Source organism: Acomys minous (assembly GCF_964271855.1).
Source record: "Acomys minous genome assembly, chromosome: 9".
Classification (NCBI taxonomy): Eukaryota; Metazoa; Chordata; class Mammalia; order Rodentia; family Muridae; genus Acomys; species Acomys minous.
The window spans coordinates 118726436-118747799 of record NC_140490.1 but is presented as its reverse complement, the minus strand read 5'-3'; the positions used below and the strand labels follow the sequence as shown (position 1 = coordinate 118747799).

Below are 21364 nucleotides of genomic sequence, written 5' to 3'. Positions count from 1 at the left end.
GAAAGAGCTAAGAGAAGACTCACCAGAGAGCAGCAAACACTGAAGAGGAGGGGCCTCCTGCTTAGGCTGATTGTTTTTAGGCTCATTTGAGAAATCAATAGCAGTTAGAGTTGGGCAAGATGTTTTCTAATCCAAAAACATCTTCCTCTTCTATAAAAATGTCAAGTGACTTGCTGAAGTCATAGAGGTAGCAAATAGAGCTTCAGAATATGTCTAAGGGCCAAGTGTGGTGGATAGTAGGTGAACAATCCATCCATATATGTGAGATACCAGAAGAAATAAAATTATATTTCAGGGTCACCTGGGGCAAAGGTTAAGAAGTTGGCTTACAGGAGATAATCTGGCCTGCTTTAGGCAGGAGCCAATAGTTAGTACTGTTGCATTTCTTTCTGCCCACAGGAGATAAGGTTACTGAGAAACCAGCCCAGAGAGAGAGACCAAAGAAAATCAGAACCATTTATGGTTTTGGCATCTTCTCACAACCAATCATTTTAAAGCACAATACCCTTTTCATATCTTAGCCAATAGGCACTTGCCAGGCTGAAACTCCCCTGCTTTGGGGTGCTCAGAGTCTGGGGCTCTTTCTGGATACCACTGTATTGGTGACCATTAGAGCCTGGCTCAAGTCGAAAAAATAAAGGTCCTTGTGTGTATTGCATTGGTATCGAGTCCTGGTGGTCTTTTTTGGGGTTCTCGTGAGCTGGCTATAGCATATGTCTAATGAATAAGTAGAAACACTTATGAAAACCAGTGGATGTGCTATGTACATCTATTCTCTTCCAGCACAACTCAAAATGTTAGAAATCAAGGTGAGAGTGACAGCGACAGAGGGACATGGTCTGGAAAGAGTTTCATGATGTTGCCCACAGAGCCTGAGAAGATCTTTCTGGGGACCTCTATTCAGAGGGAGGAAATACTCCTGGCCTTGCTTCAGAAAAGACTTCAACACAAGCCAGTATGAAGCAGAGCTGGCATTTATTAGAAAGTATATCACAGATGTAAGCACAGGGGTTAATAGAGACACTGGGGGTGGAGATGTGGTAAGATATACCCAGGCGTCTGCACCCAGGACGTAGGCTTCTCAAGAGAACCTTGCTTTTAATGTGTTTAGAATAGTTACATTTACGTGGTTTTGGTGGCTTCTACAGTTAATCTCAAAGGGTTATAAGGAACTTATATAATAGAGTGGTTCTGGCGGTGAAGTAGATAGGATTATAGGTTGATGAGGTAAACTCCAAATCACAGTGATTTCAAGGGATGTTAGTTAAGGGGTTGTGTTTTTTTTTTTTCCTGAAATCAAGAGTCTATCATTTTGTTTATGAGATTATAGGGTCACATATGGGAAAGAAAATAAAAAGAACATATACATTTAAGCCTTAAGCACAACTCATTTGAGATATCTTTATATAAAAGGCAAATTTCTTCTGTGTAGTCAACTTTCAAATCAAATTTTATCAGTTGTCCTGAAAATGCTGGTCCAGCTATTAAGCTGCTTCATCTAGATTGTAGGGTGAGGAGCTCATCCCTATCTTTTGTCTCCTTAGTTTTTGTTTGTTTGTTTGTTTTGGTTTTTTGAGACAGGGTTTCTCTGTGTAGCCTTGGATGTCCTAGACTTGCTTTTTAGACCAGATTGGCCTCAAACTCACAGTGATCTGCTTGCCTCTGCCTCCCCTGGGATTAAAGGTGTGTGTGTGCCACAACACCTGGCACTTGTCTCCTTAATTTAAAAAAATCTTTCTGTCTTGCTTCAAGAAGATAGGTAGAAAAATAAATCCTGACACATTTTTAAAAATTCTTAGACTTAGGCACAAACTACTTCATAGTAGCAGTATCATTAAGGTCATAAACTCAGCACTTGGACAGCACTACCTATGAAAATGAGAACAAAGACCTGACTCATAAAGTCCATATTTCTAGGAAAGCCTCTCAATATGCTGACTTGTTTTTTTTAGCTTCTCTAGTTCTGCTTCTGGCTAATGTTTCTCTTAACTGAAATATGTCAGCCCAAAATACGGTTTTTGTGCTCAAAAGCTCACCCTGAGAAATGCTTGGCACTATACTGGGTATTTTTGCATCAAAGTTCATAATAGAAATGGGAATGAAATTTTCTTTCTTAGTTGGGTCTTTGTGAGGTTTAGGTATCAAGGTGACTGTGTCCTCATAGAATGAGTTTGGTAATGTTCCATCCATTTCTATTTTGTGGAGTAGTTTGAAGATTATCAGTATTTGCTCTTCTTTGAAGGTCTGGAAGAATTCTTTGATGAAACCATGTGGCCCTGGGCTTGCTTTTTTGGAGACTTTTGATGGATGCTTCTACTTCTGTAGGGGAAATAGAACTATTTAATTTGTTTATCTGATCTTGGTTCAACTTTGGCAAGTGGAATCAATCAAGAAAATTGCCCATTTCCTTTAGATTTTCAAATTTTGCGACATATAAGCTTTTGAAGTAAAACCTAATGATTCTTTGTATTTCTTCAGTGTCTTTGTTATGTCTCTGTTTTATTTCTGAGTTTGTTGATTTGGATAGTGTCTCTCTGCCGTTTAGTTAGTTTGGCTAATGGTTTGTCTATCTTGTTGATGTTCTCAAAGAACCAGCTCTTGGTTTTGTTGATGCTCCACCACACAACAAGGGCATGTGCTCAGCTATGCTCATAGCAGCCTTATTCTTAATGGCCAGAATTTGAAAACATCTTAGATGTCCCTTAGTCGAAGAATGGATGAAGAAACTGTGGTATATTTACAATATGAAAGATTACTCAGATATTAAAAACCAGGAAATCTTGAAATTTGCAGGCAAATGCATAGAACTAGAAATGATAATGTTGAGTGAGTTAACCAAGACACAGAAAGATATGCATGATATATACTCACTTACAGTTGGATATTAGCCCAACATTGATGTCCTTTGAGAGTCATCACTCAGCAGGAGATTGGGACAGATGCTGGGACTTGCTATTGAGAGTCTAGGTGAGAGTGGTATGAGAGAGTAGGGAGATAGAAGGACACAGAGGGTCCAGGAACTCTACAAGAAGACCATCAAAGCTCATGGATCTGGACTCAGGGGGGCCTCCACAAATTGCTGTACCAATCAAGGACAATACATGCAGTAACCTAGACCCCCTATTCAGATCTAGCAATATACACTGTATTCTCCACAGTTGTATGGAGAGTGGGGACTGCCTCTGACATAAACTCTGGTGCACTCTATTTGACTACTTCCCCTTGGTGGGGAGGCCTGGTGGCACTTAGAGGAAGGGAAGCAGGCTATTTGAAGGAGACCTGATAGGCTCTGATCATATGGTGGGGGAGGAGGTTCCCTTCTGTCACAGGCCTAGGGGAGGGGAAGAGGATGAAAGAGAGAGGGAGGGGGGAACAGGAAGATACAAGTGAGGGGATAACAATCAGAATGTAATCTGAATAATAAAATTTAATAAATTTTAAAAAAGTAAAAAAAAAAAAGAAAATCACATGACATATATATATATATATATATATATATATATATATATATATATATATATATATATGGTTTTGCTCTGGATATTCGGCACTGCAGAGAACTTTAAAACATGTCAGCTAAGTATCTATCTAGCTACATGAACTGCACATGTGGTTTACAAAATTTGTTTATGGAAAAGTCCCGAATTACATAAAATACAGATTAAATGTTCATAATTTTTATAAATCTAAAAAAAAAACAAACCCAAGACTTTATATTGGCTTTAACCCAAGCCTGAGTAGTGTTTTCTGGTGACTGCCCCACGGTAGCATCAATATTTTTCATTTTCTTATCACCTTTGGCTGATGGCTTAAGAAATCTTAAACCTGAAGTACCCCCAAAGGCTCTGAGCAGGTACTGACAGAATCACAGCTGACGTCAGGCTGAAGCAGAATGTTTTTTATAAGGAACCATTTGTCAACACTTCCAAGGTTTATTTGTTTGGTTGGTTTTTTCCCTCTCCTTTAGACCATCTGAAATATAAATAGATTTTCTAAACCTAAATCTTAAGCATGGAAATAATTTTCAATACTTTTTAAATTAATTGAACATTTTAGTATATTATATACACATTTATATTATTCCACATATATACAATAAACTACCTATTGCAAGAAGAACCATGGCACAATCATTTAAAAATATTATGTAGAATCTCTTTTCTTTCTAAACTAGTTCCTTGTTTCCAAAGCTGAGCATGAAGATCTTGTGATTTTATTTATGGGTTGTCAGCCTTTAAAGTTCCCCTAAAATTTTCTTCTCTGCTAATTCTTCTAAAATCATCCAAATCATTTACCAAAATTGTTTATTGATAATCTAATAATGAATCTAAACTCATTTATTAATAATCTAACAATGAATTTCAGCCTCTAGATTTTTGTTGGGAGTTTTACTTATGTTGGTCTGATGGAATCCTGGTCCTGGGGTTGAACTGCAAATCCATCTCCTCTCATCTTCCATGATCAATATCATGTGACTCAAGTCCCAGACTTTCTAAGCACATGATTGGTCTTTTTGATGTCTAAGTTCCGGCTTGAGTCATCTACATTATTAGAATAATCATGACACCTGTCACTTATGAAAATATAATGTCTCCTTGATGGGGAGGCCCGGTGGCACTCAGAGGAAGGATAGCAGACTACCAAGAGGAGACTTTATGCCCTATGATCATATACAGGGGAGGAGGTCCCCCTCAGTCACAGTCATAGGGGAGGGGAATAGGGTGAAAGTGGGAGAGAGGGAGGAGTGGGTGGATAGAAGGGATGGGATAACAATTGAGATGTAATATGAATGAATGAATGAATAAATAAATAAATTTAAAAAAGAAAAAAGTAAAAAAAAAACTGAAAAGAAAATGTAAGGGTGGGAAAGATATGGAATACCCCGAGAGTATATAATAAGAGTCATTTTATCAATGACCTTATTATTCTATCAATTAAAATGTGTTTATTATTATTATGTGTGTGTATGGTATGTATAGGTTGGGAGTATGTTTGTGCCCTGGTAAACACATGGAGATAAGAGAACAACTGTGTGGAATCAGTTCTCTCCTGCTATTTGATATGGGTTCTCGGTATCAAACATGAATCCTCAGACATGTACAATAAGCACTATGCCATTTTGCTGGTGTTGTAATGACCAATATTTTACTGAAGAATAGAGTTTGTTTTAGGAAGAGGTAGACAAGAAAGTTCTTTGAAAGAGAAGACCTCTTGCTATGCTGTTTGCCAGGGAAATTCTGCATGCAGATTCTGATACTTGGGAAGGTGTGACTACTAACGACCATGAAGGAGTAAGCCTTATGGATTATTATCATGAAGGGCAGGGCATCATGGTGCCTCTTTGGATCTGCAGGATGTACCCTTTTATGTGTTCCAGCAGTTCATACATAGGGTAGATGTTCAGGTGTGCCAACTCAAAGTTCTGCATCTGGGCCTGGAAGGTTGCTGAATTGATCAGCCTTTCAGCTCTTTTGCACCTGCACCACCAGGTGAGCTGTCCAGCACTGCCCCAGCTAGCCAATGCTGCAGCCAGCAAGGGCAGGGGCAGCTTTCCTGCTTCCATGTCCCAGGAGCAAGTTTATCTGTGCCTTTGTCACCAAGGCCAGCTCTACTGTGCTGCACAGGCAAGGTACTAATGAGGGACATGGACAGCTCTCCTTTTCTTATGCCATCAGGTAGGCAGAGGTGGGGGAAGGCATCTCTCCCTTACCCAGGCTACCCTATGGCAGACTAGGGATATAAGGGTCAGCTAGCTCTACTGTGCTGTCCAGGTGATGGGCAGACCCAGCTCAGCACAATGCCTCAGTGGCAGTCCTGACCAGGGACAACTTCATGTTGGTAACATAGGCTTGCAACATCAACACAGACTGCAGCTCCCATAAGATCATGGACCCAGATAGGGGGCCTAGGAGCAGTATGGGCCTGGATGTTCCCATGGCCTCTGGTCTCCATCACACATTCATCCATCATTGTGATGTCCACAACAGAAACTTGGGTGTATTTCTTTAAGACACCTCAGCTGTAGGGGCTGCTTGAAGGTTTTGATAGGTGTGCCGTATGGCAGTGGTAGAGACAACACGGCCTAGCCTACCAACTTACCTGGTGGCTAGGGAAAAAAGAGAGCAAAAAGAGGCTGGAATCTCACAATTCCTTCAAGCACACATCTTTCAATGACCTAAAGATCTTCCTTCTGGCCCTGTCTGATTTTGCCATAACCCAGTAGCTGCTCCCCAGGGAATCAAGCTTTTAATACATAGATATTTGAAGATAATTAAGATCCAACTATATACATACATGGATTAATCTCAGCTTCTTTTTTTTCAACTCCAACAAGCCTAACTACTCACAGAATAAAAAGGAATAGTCACTTAATCTCTGTGTTCAATGATCCTCTAGTAGAGTATCCAGCACCATGGTGAAAGGACAGTTGTCTGCAAGGAGGAGAATGTATGCTCTTTACGGATTTTGGCTAGTTTTCTCTCCTATGGAAAAAACTGGAAAATCTATTGAACACCAAACTTCATTCATTGTTATAAACATAACGCTCTACCCTGGGCATTTTGCTGTTCTCTCCTCACTCATCATTTTCTCAATTTGGAAGTTGTCATAAAGATTTAGAGTCGGGGTAGGATAGATGTCCTGAGAACTGGCTGCTCTTGCAGAATACCCAGGTTTAGTTTCCAGCAACCATCAGGATCCAGGCATATACCCAGTGCACGAACATGTCCATATGTAGACAAAACAGTCACACACACACATAAAATAAGTCTGAAAACGATTTTAAATATTTAGAATCAGATTTTTGTTTCTGTTTGTGCTATGTCTGAAGTAGACATCAAGACAAAGAAGATGCTCTGAAAATTTCCCCAGAAAACCCTTGTAGGGAAGTTGAGCTTTGAGTTGAAAAAGGAAAAGGCCTCTATTGAAAGATTTGCTGTTAAGTAAGTTGGCATTATGGAAACCAGGGCTTCTTCTTATACATATGTGCCATGTCTAAGCAGTCAGAATCAAAATGCAGTCATTTATGCTGAAACTAAACAAAACAAAGTCAAGAGATCATGTGGGTATGGCTTTGCACATATTTGCTTGATAATAAGAACTATCAAAGCTGCAATGTTGGATAAAAGTCGTGACACCCTTGCATGAAGTAATTTTATATGGTGTCTATCTACCAATAACTCTTTTCATTACTTTTTAAAGCTAAGGATAATTGTTGAAAAACAAACTAAGTAAAGTACTCATCTTTAAACTGTTGTATTCTTTGCATCACTGGTTTCCTTAGGTATACTGATAACTGGATCACAGTCCATTGTCACTCATTCCACATTGAACTCTCTTAGAGTTGTTCTCTCTCTCCTAGATAAAGAAAGAAAGAAAGAAAGAAAGAAAGAAAAAGAGATACATAGATAGATAGATAGACAGACAGATGACAGGTACTAAATGTACATAAGTTATCACTTAGGATGTTATCCCTTTAGAAGGTGAGAGAGCTGGAATATTGGGACATCAGTTGTTGTCAGGTGTGACTGTGAGGGGTGATCATTCACAGATATGTTTAGTCAAACTCTAGAGCAAGAAAACTGGGCAACAAAGATAGGAAAAAAGCTTTAAGTAAACACATGCAACTGCACGTGCTGGGAAATGGAGATTGGAAGCCAATGATCAGGTTAAGAGAACATAGGCAACTCACCAATAGCATTCAGTCCACCTTAGTTTGAACTTAGGCTCTATTTGTCTTGATTTTGGACAAGTTAAATAGCGTCCGTGTTCCTGAGAGCATCATTGTAAGGGGAAAGAGTACTTCATCTGCAATTCTCACAGGATTCAATGGAATCCTTTGTATACATTACCAGGCATGGAGTGAGGACTCAGAGGTCACCTGAGATTGTCAAACCAATGTTCATGGTATATGGATATTTAACTCCTTATCTCAATGGTGCATTCACTTTTCTAGAGATCTAGCAAAGACTGGGATGCATAAAAGTATGAAAGTTTTAGCATTTGGATCTCATGTAATTGATCCCTGTTGAATCAGCTTAAAGTAGTGAATAATATCGCCATCCTCTGTGCACATGGAACCTGACAGAATCTGATTTCACTTGCAGGTATGCATAGAATTTTGATTTTCAAACTTCTCCGGCTAAAATTCCTTACTGATATTTTTGTACTTCTGGCTGGTCTCCCTGCCCACACCATTAAGACTTTGATACCTCAAGGGGCTTCCCAATGTGAAAGGAGAATCACTTCAGCTCTCCTCATTCCACGAGCATAGAGAATGCCAAGAAAGCAATTTTCTAGCCCTCCCCACGGAGCAAAAGCTCTCCAGCTTAAGATAGAATTATACACAGAATTTGACTATGGAGTCTCAAACAGCTTTCTGAAGATTCGAGGCTTTGTAAACACCTTGAGTGCTAAAACGTGGACACACTGTGTTGACATTATTGTGCACATTAATCTCATCTTCCATAACTTCGTGTTGAATGTTAAGTATTGAAAAATATTAGGAAAAATAAAACCATGTGACAAATTGTCTTTGCTCGTCACACCAACCTGGAAGTAATTAGTGAAGGCTGAACTGAAATCGGGTAACAGGGGAGTACAGAATTGAATCAGACTTGAAACTCTGACTTACTAAAGGAGAAGAAGCTTCAAATGCACACTATGTCAGCCACTTGCTGGAGCCTCTGTGTCTGAGGAAGCTGATAAACACTGCAGAGGATGGACAGGCTTCTCTGTTCTGTGCTGGGACTTTTAGTGTTGCTGTATATCTGTATCACAGGCTGGTTCAGTGGAAATTGTGGAGTCTTGAGAACTGTTGGAGTTTAACTGAGACCATTCCAGTCCCAGTGTATTGGATAGACACATCATTAGCCACCCCAGGAACCTCTCTTGTCTTTAAAGTTTTCTGTGCATTATCGATGGGACTTAATAGCCCCATAATCTATTGGTAATTTTACTTGTTGATAATGGGGCAGTTCTGATGAAGATGACAACACAACCGGAATTGGAAACACTGGTAAATGGGGGAGAAATCCTTGGTAGCGGTTATTGATTACTTATTTAGGTGAGTTTCGCTTTTTTGTCTTTGTAACTTTCCTTGTGTGTGTATGTGCGTGCGTGTGTGTGTGTGTGTGTGTGTGTGTGTGTGTGTGTGTGTGTGTATTCCAAAGGTTGATGTCAACGATCTCCTTCAGTTGTTTTCTGGCTTAGCTTTAGTGCCAAAATCCCTCACTGAAATTAGAGATCACTGATATTTTTTAAAATTTTCATTCACTTTACACGCCAGTTGTCATGCCCTCCCTCGTCTCCTCCCAGTCCCATCCTTCCTTCCTCTTCCCCTCATGCTCCTCCCCTAGTTCTCAGAGACAGGGAGCTTTTATCCCCTATAAACTGACTCTAGCCTACCATGTCTCATCAGGACTGCCTGTATCTTCTTCCGCTCTGCCTGGTAAGGCACCTCACCAGGGTGAAGTTGAGATCACTGATTTGAGACAGGTTCCTCCTGTCCCCACCTACCTCCTTCAGAGCTGAGGTCACAGGCATATTTTTTTTTTTTACAGCAATGTTGTGGATCCAAACTCATGTCTTAATGCTTATGCCAGGACAAGGAGTTTACTGACTATGCAACATCCAGACCCGGTTTTGTAACTTCCATATGTGAACTTTTAAAGCCTATACAAACCTAGAGTGTATAGTATAATGCACTCTTTACACCTTTCATCAAGTTTCAGGAAGATATACTTTAGAGTCAGTAGGAGCCTCTGTCAGTTTCAATTCAGCTTTCAAAGAGTGCAATGCTTTGGACTGCAAAAATGCAAATCTTAGTACTAGTAGATCTTATTATCTCTGTCGGTAGTTTGTGTGTGTGTGTGTGTGTAATGTGTGGGATGTTATTAAACACCAACTTTGTGTTTTTCTGTCTTACTCTCCTCTTTTTTTTTTTTTTTTTTTGGCTGGCTCAGTCCTGTACACCTGGACTTTCCATGGATTAGAAATGACCCAGAACACATTACCTTCTTCTGACCCATGGAATGCTCCAAATCCCCCTTAATATGAGACAGCAGCTGGTCTAGAAAAGATGACCAGAATGGCCAACAGCCTGGGACAGATTTCCAAGGTCAGTGAGGAGAGACTCTTATTTGTTCAGACTTCGCTGACTTGAGGGAGAAAAAGCTTTTCAGACCAGTGAGAGCTTCCATCAGAGTCTGGAGATGAATCTTCATTTCTTTGGGGGCGGCTTTGCCATTTGCCCATCAGAATATGTGTTTATTGTGAGTCATGAATGAGAGGAAATGAGTTGAGGACGCCAGAGTATTATTCTTGTATTTCTCTGGAGCTGTTTATGCTGAACTGCTTTCACTTACTACCTCCTGTGCCACCACCTGCCAGAAGCAGCCCGCCTCATCGGAGCGCCGTCTGGTATTGCTGGAGCATGAGGGCCTTGGCCTCCCTGCGAAGGTGCTGTATGCTGGCACCGTGGGCCAGCAGCCTCTCAGGCTTGAACAGAGTTGGCACCTACAGGATGAGCAGGAGTCATTTATTTTCTGGTCCAAGTACTCTAGCTAAACCAAATCCTCTTACTATGAAATCACAAACTGAGAAAAAAAAATACCTCCTTCCCCCTAAAAAACAATGCTTTCCTCTGTTGGGAAAGCAAATGGGAAGATCCCGCGAACACGGGACTGTGATCTGTGTGTGTATTAATGCCAGCTGTATCTTTGCTTTTCATATATATTCGGTTGTATTTATAGGAAGTAACAGAGAATGTAAATTCCTTTAAGGTAGATTAGTAGAGAATTAAGAAAAGAACTGTAGGGAAAACAGACATAAAATAAGGTTGTTGATTTATTGTGAGAACTGTCCTGGGTAGACATAACAAATCGAACCTCAATAGCAGGTTGTTGATGTTTCTGGGAGGTTAATGCATTCATCTTTTTTCCCACATAAATTCTTAAGAGAAAGGAAAAAAATACATCATATGATTCACCATTCACCATTTCTATAATTGTTTGGCTATAAAACATCTAAATGAAAATGAATATTGTGACCTTTTAGTATTTAGTGGTTTTTAGACCAAGCAATTGTTTGTGACAGAGAAGGGAGGGCCTTTCATTTTTATGTAATTCAATTTTCTTATCAACCTTAAGTTTTCTATTACAAGGTACCAAGGCATTTCATTCATAGTTTGGATATATTTTCTTGCTATGATATATAGACTAAAAATATCGAATGACATACACACAACAGAAGTTTATTTTTCTGATCCATTAATAATCCATGGCAGTTCTGAGTAAATGGAGAGCTTTGTTCTATATAATAACTTGTGATTTTGCCTAACAGGGACTTTGCTAACTTCTCATGCCATGTAAGTGTTTGTATCTAATAGCCTAGAATGTCTTTATCGATAAGATTTTATAATCAAGTTTGTGAGGTCACGTGTACTCCTATACTATTGGCAAGAACTACTCATGTGATGGTAGCTGCAAGAGACACTGGAGAGTGCAGTCTAGTGGTGTGACCCAGCAGGAGGACAGGGGTCCAGTGGTGTGACCCAGCAGGAGGACGGGGTCCAGTGGTGTGACCCAGCAGGAGGACAGGGGTCCAGTGGTGTGACCGAGCAGGAGGATGGGGTCCAGTGGTGTGACCCAGCAGGAGGACAGGGGTCTAGTGGTGTGACCCAGCAGGAGGACGGGGTCCAGTGGTGTGACCCAGCAGGAGGACAGGGGTCCAGTGGTGTGACCCAGCAGGATGACAGGGGTCCAGTGGTGTGACCCAGCAGGAGGACGGGGTCCAGTGGTGTGACCCAGCAGGAGGACAGGGTCCAGTCGTGTGACCCAGCAGGAGGACAGGGGTCCAGTGGTGTGACCCAGCAGGAGGACGGGGGTCCAGTGGTGTGACCCAGCAGGAGGACGGGGTCCAGTGGTGTGACCCAGCAGGAGGACGGGGTCTAGTGGTGTGACCCAGCAAGAGGACGGGGTCTAGTAGTGTGACCCAGCAGGAGGACAGGGGTCCAGTGGTGTGACCCAGCAGGAGGACGGGGTCCAGTGGTGTGACCCAGCAGGAGGACGGGGTCCAGTGGTGTGACCCAGCAGGAGGACGGGGTCCAGTGGTGTGACCCAGCAGGAGGACAGGGGTCCAGTGGTGTGACCGAGCAGGAGGACAGGGGTCCAGTGGTGTGACCCAGCAGGAGGACAGGGGTCTAGTGGTGTGACCCAGCAGGAGGACAGGGGTCCAGTGGTGTGACCCAGCAGGAGGACAGGGGTCCAGTGGTGTGACCCAGCAGGAGGACAGGGGTCCAGTGGTGTGACCCAGCAGGAGGACGGGGTCTAGTGGTGTGACCCAGCAGGAGGACGGGGTCCAGTCGTGTGACCCAGCAGGAGGACGGGGGTCCAGTGGTGTGACCCAGCAGGAGGACGGGGGTCCAGTGGTGTGACCCAGCAGGAGGACGGGGTCCAGTGGTGTGACCCAGCAGGAGGACAGGGGTCCAGTGGTGTGACCCAGCAGGAGGACGGGGTCCAGTGGTGTGACCCAGCAGGAGGACGGGGTCCAGTGGTGTGACCCAGAAGGAGGACGGGGTCCAGTGGTGTGACCCAGCAGGAGGACGGGGTCCAGTGGTGTGACCCAGCAGGAGGACGTGGTCCAGTGGTGTGACCCAGCAGGAGAACGGGGTCCAGTGGTGTGACCCAGCAGGAGGACGGGGTCTAGTGGTGTGACCCAGCAAGAGGACGGGGTCTAGTGGTGTGACCCAGCAGGAGGACAGGGGTCCAGTGGTGTGACCCAGCAGGAGGACGGGGTCCAGTGGTGTGACCCAGCAGGAGGACGGGGTCCAGTGGTGTGACTCAGCAGGAGGACAGGGGTCCAGTGGTGTGACCCAGCAGGAGGACAGGGGTCCAGTGGTGTGACCCAGCAGGAGGACAGGGGTCAAGGGGTGTGATCCAGCAGGAGGAAGGGGTCCAGTGGTGTGATCCAGCAGGAGGACGGGGTCCAGTGGTGTGACCCAGCAGGAGGTCAGGGGTCCTCTGGCTTAATGTGAGGAGTAGCAGTGGTACTCAGAAGATGAAAACAAATAAGTGAAGTTAAAACTTAAGAGAACTATAGGAGTAAAGTAAATACTAAGTAGATTAACTTTTGCAGATGGCATTGCAGCCACATAAAGGGAAATAACTGACATAATTTTGATTAAATAAAAGTATAAAAACATTCCTTCTTTCCTTCCTTCCTTCCTTCCTTCCTTCCTTCCTTCCTTCCTTTGTTCCTTCTTTCCTTTCTATCATCTGAGAAGACCCCCTGGACTGGGCTCTCTCTGTCTCTTACAAACTAAAAACCTTCCAGTGTTGAACATTGATGAAGGGATTTTATTCTGCGTTTTCAGGAACTGACAGTCTTCTGTCCTCACTCACACATCTATAATATTTAAAGGACCCTCCAAAGACACACTTAGTCGTTGACAAATGAGGTAATAAGAATTTCTTTTATTTAAGCAAGACTACAAACTGGATTTATCTCTCCAGTATGGGTCATTACTAATATCATAAGTATTTGCAGAAAAGATTTCTGCCATCATTATCAAGTTTTTATTAGCCATCAAAGCTTAGCAAAAAGCCAGCCTATTTTCTGTTCCAGTCTGCACGTGTCTCTGTCATCCCATTTCTCTAGCTTCTTAGACTCTGGATTTCTTGGCTGAGAGATGTCCAGGCTCCATTTTCTAGGCAAGAATAATTGTTTGATCTGTATAACATGATTTGGGGGTACACTGTTTGAAACTGTGGTGTTATTTCAATAAATGATTAGGGACCAGCAGCTCATAAATTTACCCTGAGCATTTCTTCATTTGTTCCACGAACACCTCAGACTGAATTTGTATGGCTCCGTTTCAGGATGAAGTTGAGAAGTATATTTAATTTGGAACTCAGAATAGAGTTTATTTCAAAATCACTAAATTAAACTTCCTTCAAATGGATGACTTGGGATTTTGATATATAATAATCTCCATGATTAAATTTGGTCCATAAAAAGGAATAATCACCTTAACTTTCCAAGCAGATTCAAACTTTCTTGACTCGGTATCTGACTCCAGATACGTTTCTCAGGCAGCATAACAGTCCAAATCTTTTTCCCCCTTGTCCTTTCTATCAGGCCAGGACCAAAGCAAATGCCACTGCTTTCCTTTGGACATTATTTAAACTTTTCTGGCATCATTTGTGGCAGTAACCAGCAACTGTCTAAAGACTGGACTTAAGATCCACTTCCCAGGGCAGAAATCCCATACCTGATACTATAAACCTAGCCAAATAGCCAGGGAGAGTGGGGTCATGGGTCTCAGAAAAGAGCCTACTGCTGCCACTTTACTAGGCTGGCATAATTCTCAATCACAGTCTAAGCTGTGTCCCTATGCTCACAGACAAGCTTTGCTCTTCTTGACAGCACATGGAGCCAAGTTCCATTCCTCTCAGCTATACATGCAGTGTACAACAATTAGCACATGTAGAAAACTTCACGTAGGACTAAACCTGTCAAAATTATAAAAGAGAACATGGAGGTAAGTCTCAGGAACCTTTGATTTATCAAAGCATTCTTAAACAGGACACCAAAAGCATAAGTGAGAAAATATCAAAAAATTTAAAGACAAAGGCAAAGGACCTGAGGTGGCTCTGAGTGAAAGTGCTCGCTGCCAAGCCGGAGGGCATAAGTCTGATCCCAGCACCCACACAGTGGAAGGAGAGAGCTACCTCTTGCAATTTGTCCAAAGACAAACAAGTGGGTGCATCTGCATGGACACATATATGTGCAAGACACGTTGTGAATGTAGATGCGTGCATACGCATGTATAAAAATAGTAAAAAAGTATAGTTAATCTGTAATATGATCTGATGCCCTCTTCTGGCCTGCAGGTGTACATGCAGGAAGAACACTCTACACATAATAATAAACAAATAAATATTTATTAAAAAGTGTAGTTAAAAAGAATGCAAAAAATCATCCTACAGAGTATGAAACAACTGTTAAAATCATGTTTTTGTTTAAAAAAACCTGGTAAATAGAATATATAAAGAATTCTTACAACTTAATAGTAAAAAGACAACCTAATTGAAATGGACATATGACCCAAATACACATTACTTGTAAGAATATATGGTAGTTGCCAACAAGTCACTTTAAAAGACATTCAAAACCATTTGTTGTCAGGAAACGGCAAGACAAAGCCGCAGGGAGCCACCACTTCACACGCGTGAGGATGACTACAGTCAGAGCTGAGAAACCACAGTATTCACGAGAACTCGGAGTCTTCACACGGTGCAAGTAAACTACAGGCCGGCGCAGCTACGTTGGGAAGCAGTCTGCCAGTTCCTCAAGCAGGTAGGCATTGAGTTCTCGTACTACTTGGCATTTCCCCTCTTTGTCTGTTTTGCATTGCTCTGACAAATTCCCGAGACCGAATTTTCTACTAAGAAAAGACGTTTAGTTGGCTCATGGATCAGGGAATTCAAAGGCGTATATCTGCTTGGCTCTGGCAAGAGGCTCACATGGATGGTAAGTTTCACAGTAGCATGAGGTGTGGAGGAGAAGTCACATGATGAATTAGGAAGTAAGAGGTAACATTTTAAATCTAGTCCCCTGTGGGAATTAGCTCCTATGAGATCCAGTACACTTTGTGATATCAGGAAGGTGCGCACATCAGTGCAGAGCTTCCATGACCAAACTTCCCCAAGCTTGCTTAGTGCTCTATCGGCTCAACATAGCCAGTTTCCTGTACATAGGTGAGAGGTGGGGGCTGTTCCTGAACCATAGGTATATACATGTATATGAATGTTTATATATGACATGAAAATATGCTTACATAAATATGTGCATACCATTTATAGCCCTTAGGAAACAACCCAAATATTCACTAGTTGGATAAATAGTAAGTGGTGCAAACATATAGGAAACCATTATTTGGCCATAAAATGGCTGTTACATTGTACAACATAGATGAACCTTGGATACATTATGCTAGGTGTCAATAGCTAGCCATAGAAGACAACATTCATAGCAAATATTCAAACAGTGGAAATCTATGGAGGCAGAAAATGAACAGATGACTACTCAGGGCTGGGAGAGGGCAGCTGAAGGTCTAGCTAGGATGGATGGGTGGTCACTTGGAACTGGGGGAGGGCAGTTCCGGGTCTATCTGGGGTGAATGGGTGACTTCTCTGGGCTGGGGCTGGGCGGTTAGGGGGCCTGGCTGGGGTGGATGTGATTGACTGGGGCAGTTGGGGGGCCTATTTGTGAGAGACTAATGGTGTGGAGCTTCTTTTAGGGTGCTACACATTGTCAAAACTTGATTGCATTAGTGGCTTCACATACCTGTGAATGTACAAAAAAAAAATTCATTGGCTTGTCTACTTTAAATTATTGACTTAGAGAGAACAAGGATTATATCTCAGTGAAGCTACTAAAAAAACTCTACTTGGCTAACATTAGGATTGCAGGTGTTGATTTCTTTCTTTTTTTATTTTTTATTTTTTATTTATTTTAGTGTACCAAACTCAGAGCCCTGAATAGGCCAGGCTCTCACACTAAGCTAATCCCAGACCCTGACTTGTTCTCTTTCTTTTTCTATTGGTTATATTTCTTCAGTCTTTTACTCTTAGGTGAAGATTGGTTTCTACTGACTTTCATGACTTCCCAGTTTGTGTCATTGGGTGATACCTGTTTTTTGAATGTTAGTATTTTCATCTTCTGCCATGTTAACCACGCCCTTGCTGTTATTGTTCTGAGCAAGCACCAGCACTTTCCTCAATCCTGTCAGTTACATAAAGACTCTTGTTTGCCTCTGTTGGAGTTAGCTTCTTCTGGCCACCTCATCTCCAGGGCCTGTCCTGGACATTCTGTGACATATTAGGACAGGCAGCTAACATGCCAAAGACAGTTCGTTCTGTGACCTCAGATGACAGAAAAGTAAACAGAGGCAAAGCTTGTGAGAAAGTGACAAGAGAAGTGAAGAACAGGGAATGCAAATTCTTTGGATGATACACAAGTCATGTCTAAACTCATATAGAATTCAGCAGCTCAGCAAAGGCTGGGAAGAACTGAGGTTGGAACCCCCTGCCCCACAGGCGTTAGATTCATTCCTGGGTATTGACTGACATGGTGTGGACATAAACCAAGTAGCAAATGCTAAGCCATCGGACTGAGTGGTAACTTAGAAAAGATAAGTCTGAAATTATGGCTTAAACCTAAGTAGGATAATTGGCTGTTGAAAGTGTGAGGGAGAAAGTGACCACCATGGCTTCAGAGTTTCTGTTTTGTGTGAGGTAGGTATGTATTAACTCTAAGTAGATTGTGGAAGACGAAATATATAAAGAATAATCCCCATGGTAACCAGAAAGAATACTATAATAACTATACTAAAACATAGCTGGGCATGGTGGTGCATGCCTTTAATCCCAGCACTCAGGAGGCAGAGGCAGGTGGGTTGCTGTGAGTTTGAGGCCAGCCTGGTCTATAAAGGGAGTCCTAGATAGCCAAGGCTACACAGAGAAACCCTGTCTCAAAAATAAATAAATAAATAAATGAAAAAGGAAAGTATTTGACTTAAAATGGGTCCTGAACAGTATCAAAGTTATCAAAAGACTACAATACTTACATTAAATTTCAATAGTCTGTTGGTCTTATTGCCTGAGTTTGATGAAGAGAATTAAACTTTAAACCTAAGCATAAAACCTTAGTCTGTCAATATAGGACAGTGGTAGAGTCATCATGAGGCCCTAGATTTCTTCTCTAGTACTGAAAGAAATAAACCAAAAGGACCTGACTCAGAACAGCTTTACACATTTCCAATGGATGGACTGAAACTAAATTGTAATGATAATGGAAAAGTCACATCACGAATATAGTAACCGTATAAGGCTAGAGTAGCCACTTTTACCTACACACACACACACACACACACACACACACACACACCTGAGAGAGTTCAGAATGATCAAGGGGGCCATTCATCAGGAATATATACAACTATTAATATGTGTTTTTTTTACTGAATTAGCCTTAAAATATAAGAAGCAAAATGGGCAAAAACAGAGAAGTAGGCTAATTTTAACACTCCCTTAGAAATTGATGAAAGGACAAGGGAAAACAAAACAAACCAAAAACCAAAACCCTCAGTAATGAAAGAAAAAAAAGCTAAGTGCCATCCTCTATCTTGATCTGATCACAGACAACTGTAGTCTGTGACATGCTGTAAATGTAAAGCACACATTCTTTTCACCGGCATACAGCAAATTCACCAAAATAAACCATATGTACATGATATGCTTTTGAAAATAAATCTTATAGAAAATAAGTGCCATTATATTTTAAAGGATGGATATTTTGCAGAGTGCACTCTCTCATCCTAACAGGATTAATGGTCAAATCAAAACAGTATACTCCAAATGGATTACTTTTCTATGGCTGTTATAACAAAGTACCGCAAAATTAATGGCTTATAGCGATGGTTTTATACATTACAGTTTAGTAGTTCAGAAGTCCAAAAGGATAGAATGAAGATTTTTATGAACATTTAAATGGTACCTTATGGCTTAACTTTAAATGTAATTCCTCAATGAGACAAGCTTGTTTAATAACTTATATTCATAAATATTAATTTTTCTACCTCTAAGTTTTTTCTGTCTTCTTTCTAGAACTTTGCACATTTATTTGCTAGGTTTCCCTACATTTCTTTGTTATGCTTTTCCACGTCCTTGTTAATTAACTATGGCAGAAGCAATCACAGTATGACCAGAATTTGAACCATGGAGTACCCTTTAGAATGATTATTACCATAAACTCAGAGGCTTGAAACCACACACACAAAAACATTCATTGTCTTATAGTTCTAGAGGTCAGAAGTCTACAGTTGGATTCAACACATTAAGGCCAAGGTGTTTTTCAAAAGGGCGTCTTCAAGGCGTGCTGTGCTCAGTCTCCTCAGCTCCAGGAGGCTCAGTACTACTGTGTCCTCCTCTCTCCTTAATCCTCCCAAAAGCTTCTTGTCCCTCCCTTCTACAGCCAAGTCTCTGCCTCCCCACAGAAGGGAAGCTTGTGCTTACACTTTCGGCTCCATAACACAGTGTAGGGCAGCCTTCCAGCCTCAGCATCCTTTAGAGCATCACCTGCACTGCCCCATGGGCTGCACAAGGTAACATTTACAGGCTCTGGGAACTTGGGCCTTGTGGGGCTGCTACCCAGCCTCACACCCTTGCTCTGTTCATTAAATTTCTGCAATGAACATAAGATGCTTTTATAATAAAATGCTTTAGAATATACATTAAGATTTTGATTTTTTTTACAGATGCTATAAAGCTGTTCCGTACTTTGTGTTTTGCAGAATTAAATAACTCTGTTATAAACATGCGGAGTTACATCTTAACAGGAAGCACAGCTTATCAAGCTCATCATCCAAACACCCTGGGCTTGCCTGTCCTTGGGTGTTCTGGCTTGGAAGCCTGGAAGGCCAGAGAGTTAGAGTGGGCTTACACGGCCTGTGCTCCTCACTCGCCAGCAGCTAACACCGAGTATATTTCCTTTTGTCCTGCTGCTCACCTCTTCTGTTGCTTTTTTAAAGTTTTTGTTTCGGAAGGCAAAAATGTCGAAGACGGAAACCACTTGTTTGCTCACTTTGACGCTCTTACATGAATTATTTGAACTGTTTGACTATGTCCCACTCTCTAAAATGTCCATCTGCGTCATCTCCTTGCTGTCTTCCATTCTCTTTAAAGCTCTCTAATTATCTCTTGCATCAAGAATATTTAACAGCAGCAGCAGCAGCAGCAACAACAACAAACAAGAACAAAGAAGCTTAGTTTTAAAGACTTGCCAGGAAACCTTAGTGAAACCACCCATGTTGTCTCAGCACCGAGGCGCACAGCTATTGTGTTGTGATTCACTGAGAACTGTGTCCTTACTCATTGATCTGTCTCTGGGCTGTGTGCTTCATAAAGGAGCTAGATCCTGCCGATGGTAACACCTTAAATACACCCGGAGCAGCTGTTTGTCAAACCTGTGTAGACAAGGGAGGCTTGGTCCCTTAGCTGTGTGTTGAACAGGTAAAGAAAGTTTTAGTTACCCGTGAGTTTACTATCTCACCAACTTCTCCACCTTTGCAGTTTATGACATGTGAACATTCTCTGTATTTTGAGGGATAGTAAGGAAAGGAAAAGTTCTGTCATCATTGCTGACAGTATTTAACTATAAGTTCATAAAATATTTTATGTATTGAGGAATGAGATCATATGGGTTAGACTGTATGCTGATGTATGAATGTGGTAGGAAAATAGATAGGTCAAGATGAAAAAAAGTGGAATCACTATCCCCTCTGAAACAGCGCCCATTACATCCTATAATTTACACCTCAGAGCTCGAGCAGAGTCATTTTGACATGAGGATTGCAGTTATGTTTATACCACCACCAACACCCAAACAGAATTAGGCTGCTGGTAAGAGTAACTTTTACTTAATGTTTATGAAGCTAAGCCTATACATGCATTTTTATTAATTTTTAAATTTTTCACAATTCAAAATAAAAATTAGTTGATTTTCATCATAAGAGCCGCATAAACATATTTCATCTAAATTACTTCAAGATCAAAATGTCATTTTCTCTGCATGAAGCACTTTTCGCTTCAGGACTCTGGAATGAAAACTTTGGGTTGAGAGGAGAAGTCATTTTCTCCGGGAAGTTTGGAAAGATGTAGAATTTGTTGCTAAAGTATAAATCTTGAAAAATATCTGCCCTATAGGTATAAGTTCTTAAAGAAATCACTTCTGTGTAAAATAAACAAATATCCACAGTCAAAAGTCATTAAGTTCTCACTTATTTGATGAAGGTGACATTAGTCCATTAATTAATTAATTTTTAATTGCCAATTGTGCTTATTGGGCCAATCAGCTATTTAACGATGAAGTGTGAACGTGTGTGCGGGTCAAGTATCTATCAGTACTTTTCGTTGGTTGAACTTTAGGTTTTAGTAGAGTGTGCCCATGATGGGAAGTAGTAACTGGAAACAGGAAATAGCACCCACTTCCACCTTTGTTCCAATGGCCTAAAGCACCTGGCCAGTTCATTGTGTTATAAGGAATGCCCAGCCACAGGACACAGTTTGTATAGGAAGGTCACCCGTTTCCCTGTGCCTTTGTAAGCACCGGCTTCAGGCTGCGTTGTGAAGTAAACAATTGCTTTTGTGATATTCCTTGAGGCTAGTTATGACCTGTCAGGACCCTGATTTTTATGTCTGTTATCATGTACACAGATATTAACAAGAATTTTTACTCATGAAAACTCAAGATCATAAAACAATTGGAAAATTCTGTTCGATTTTCTAGGTCAACAGAGAGTTTG

At 41.4% G+C, this 21364-nt stretch overlaps 1 long non-coding RNA gene across 6 annotated transcripts in view; it reads left to right on the top strand.

Moving 5' to 3' along the window:
• Window positions 1-20909, top strand: part of LOC311604938 — a 76108-nt gene extending 55199 nt beyond the window's left edge. For 2 of the 6 annotated variants that reach the window (XR_014781753.1, XR_014781754.1), the window contains 2 exons: window positions 15187-15357; window positions 19355-20904. This is a non-coding gene — a long non-coding RNA (uncharacterized lncRNA). Of the gene's footprint in view, window positions 1-783; window positions 999-15186; window positions 15358-19354 lie in introns of all 6 variants that reach the window. The other 4 variants (XR_014781751.1, XR_014781752.1, XR_014781755.1 and 1 more) reach the window with 4 other exon arrangements.
• Window positions 20910-21364: the final 455 nt, after the last annotated feature.